Source organism: Lactuca virosa, chromosome 8, assembly GCF_052849685.1.
Source record: "Lactuca virosa cultivar CGN04683 chromosome 8, Lactuca_virosa_CGN04683_v6, whole genome shotgun sequence".
NCBI lineage: Eukaryota > Viridiplantae > Streptophyta > Magnoliopsida > Asterales > Asteraceae > Lactuca > Lactuca virosa.
Window position 1 is genome coordinate 155,373,233 of NC_136433.1, and position 3,325 is coordinate 155,376,557.

The following is a 3,325-nucleotide window of genomic DNA, read 5'->3' on the forward strand; positions in this document are numbered from 1 at the left end:
TATATATATATATATATATATATATATATATATATATATAGAGAGAGAGAGAGAGAGAGAGATAAGTTATATTGAGAACGTTCCAAATGTTGAGAACGCGAGAACTGATCCTGACCTTTTAAATTTTTAGATCTTTGGCTATTATTTAAATTATGAAATTAATGAGATAAATTTGTAACTTCTAAATGGACAAAAGGGTATAATGGGAATTCCGAAAAATCAATAAATGGTATATCCTCTAAATTAGCTATATTTCTCTCTTTCTCTACGTAACCGGTATTAGAAGGAAACATAAACCCTAAATGTAATTCACAACTAGCCAACGCCAAACATATTTGCTGCTAAAAACTTTATCCCTCCATAACACCACCACCACCATCTATTCTCACATCTTCGTTCATCCACCACCACCATCTATTCTCACCGTCTTCGTCTTTTCACGCAGCCAACAACAATACCATAGCCGCTAGAACCACAACCGTAAACCATCGAGATTAGAAAGATGTTTGCGATGATCAAACTGGTACGAGATACAAGACTCCATTTGTAGTTGCCGGCCTCCACTATCATCACAACACACGACACCATTTATGCAACCTCCGCCATCATCATACAAGACGCAATTATCCAGCCACCGTCTACCATCCTAATCAGTCTCCTACAGCCCTTCTTCACCATCTTAGCCACACCAAAGACAAAGGTCAGCATCAACTAAAGCCACCTCTACAACTGTCGGTCTTTCCTTTCCGTCAATTTCTTCTTCCAGTTATGTGTTGGTTTTTTTACTGTGACGAAGGGTAGATATGATTTGTTGAAAAGAGCCTAAAAATGTTTGAAGAACATGCAGAGGGGTGAGCTTAAATTGACAATCAAATAATACGTAGCCAGTAATGCATTTTCTCTTGAATATGTTATTTATAAGTCATACTCTTCCCATTTACTAAATGATTTGGGATACCCGCAAAATAAAACATGAATAAATAAATGCATATTAATGGTAGGTGAAACAAAACTCCAATCCATAAACTTTGAGTGAGGTATTATGGAAAATTCATATTGGAAACAGATTGTTTTGATCACGTGATTTAGAAAGAAAAAAAAATTTATCTTTGCTTTTTGTTTTTTCTGTAGCTTGTTTATCGATCTGTTCCTTTTGTAGTTATACACAAGGTATGGATGACAACCTGCAAAGCTTTGAAAATTATGGAGGATGAAACGGATGATATTGCTCGATTTTTTTTTGGAAGAAGGTACAATGCTCTTTTCGTCTTCATTTAACTAAAATCCCTAGTTATATGTATATCAATATTGATAATTTTCTATTTCTCAATTTATATCACAGTAAGATGGGAAGCTAAACCCTATGCCAAAGTGAATGATGATGTGTATATTAATATTGATAATTTTCTATTTCTCAATTTATATCATACTATGCCAAAGTTATTATTTTATATGTGGTTTGATGTTTTTTTTTAATTGGTCAAGTCCGTAATATATCGTAAATTTTCTTATTTAAATATAATTATAGATTATTTGTATGTAAAGAAATAAGGATGATGACAAAAACTATTTTTATTTATATAAGAATACAATTATAAATGATTCGATCAAAAATACGAAATTATTCATTTACGATTGCAAATTTTTATGGATTTTTTGTATAATTTATGTTCTATTCATCCATGAAGGGGTAACATACATGTTAAGTTGTATTCGTTTATGATTATAGATATATTTTGTTAAGATTAATGTCTATTGTTTTACATTTTTTTTTTCTTTAGTTAATGTTATTGATATATATTTGTATTTGACAATGTCGAGAGAAAATCAAGACTGTCTGGATTGCACTTATGGAATGCGGATGTACAACCAAACACTCTAAAGCGGAAATCATCATGACATATTAATATATTTATAAAATAATAGTTAATTATTCTATTGTAATTGATGTTTGTGTTATATTCATTTACGATATATATGAAAAATTGAAAATTATCACATTGTATTTTTTTGGTTATTCATTTATGAATGAAAGTATAATCTAATTAATAGGGCAATGTGTTTTATTCATTTATGTTTATAATTGTATTTAATTTTTTTATCTCTAAATTTTATGTTATTCACGTATGAATGGTGGTATCATATAATTATTTATGTAATGAGTTTTATTTACTTATGATTACCATTATATTGAATTTTTTATATAAAAATTGTGTTTTATTCATTTAGTATTACAAACGAATTAATATATGATTCGGAATATGTTTTATTAATATATTTGATTACGAATATTCCAAAGAAAAAAAAAATTATCAATAGCTTTAATATTTGATTATAAAAAAAAATTATAATCATAACGAAATTCGTTAATTAAAAAGTATAATATTTATTTTATAAATGCTATTTAGAATTTTGGAAACCGGAGGTTACATTGAATTCCATTAATTGCACATAACATATTCATATTAATTAATACTGTAAAAATCCTATTATGCCCTTCACTAATGATTGGTCCACAATCGTTTTCGCGTTCTCAACCTTTTCATGTTCTCAATATAACCTTTCGCTATATATATATATATATATATATATATATATATATATATATATATATATATAAACTATTTCTTTTATGGTTTTTTCTATTAGTATTTTAACAAGGTAAGAGTGGCATATTAGTTTAATACGAATAATTGGAAGTGGGTCACATCCATATATTTATTATTTTTTTCTAAAACCTAGAAAAACCTAAGTTTTCAGAAATTTGTTTATTTGTTTACTTTTTTAATTATTCATATAAAAAAAACCTTTTAATTTTTATTTTTATCAGCTAATGCCGTTAGTATCGACTAAACCATGACACGTTTTGTTTTTTTTTTTTTTTTGTTTTTTTGTTTTTTTGTTTTTGTTTTTGTTTTTTTTTTTTTTTTTTTTTGTGATCGTTTATGTAACACCTTCAAAGTATCAAAAAATTGTTAGTCTTCACTAACAAGAGTACATTGCCTTAAAAAAAATGTTGGCGTAAGTTTCTCCTTGATTAACATGCTATGATTGTTAGTTACATACGCAAAAAAATAGTTAGTTAACTAAAATAAAGAAGATAAGAGATTAACTGCTATTATAATCAATGTACTGTTCGAAGAAAATTAAAAATGCTATCTTTTTACCACAATATTCATTCCATTTAGACTTTGAGCCGTTAAAAAAAAAAAGATGCGTAGTTATATTAAAAGTATATTTGTATGATAAATGTTTACTATTTATTTGTTCCTCTTATAAGTTATAACCAATAATAACAGGGAAAATACCGGGTATAGACATTATT

General features: G+C 27.2%; 1 long non-coding RNA gene across 2 annotated transcripts; it reads left to right on the plus strand.

The window, feature by feature from the left end:
* Positions 1-257: 257 nt before the first annotated feature.
* LOC145133901 (uncharacterized) lies at positions 258-2,036 on the plus strand. 2 transcript variants are annotated; one of them, XR_013718813.1, is made up of 3 exons: positions 258-700; positions 1,160-1,250; positions 1,343-2,036. It is a non-coding gene; the product is annotated as an uncharacterized LOC145133901 (long non-coding RNA). The 2 variants fall into 2 exon arrangements; XR_013718812.1 differs by having other exon boundaries at positions 259-700; positions 1,833-2,011.
* The last annotated feature ends 1,289 nt before the right edge of the window (positions 2,037-3,325 follow it).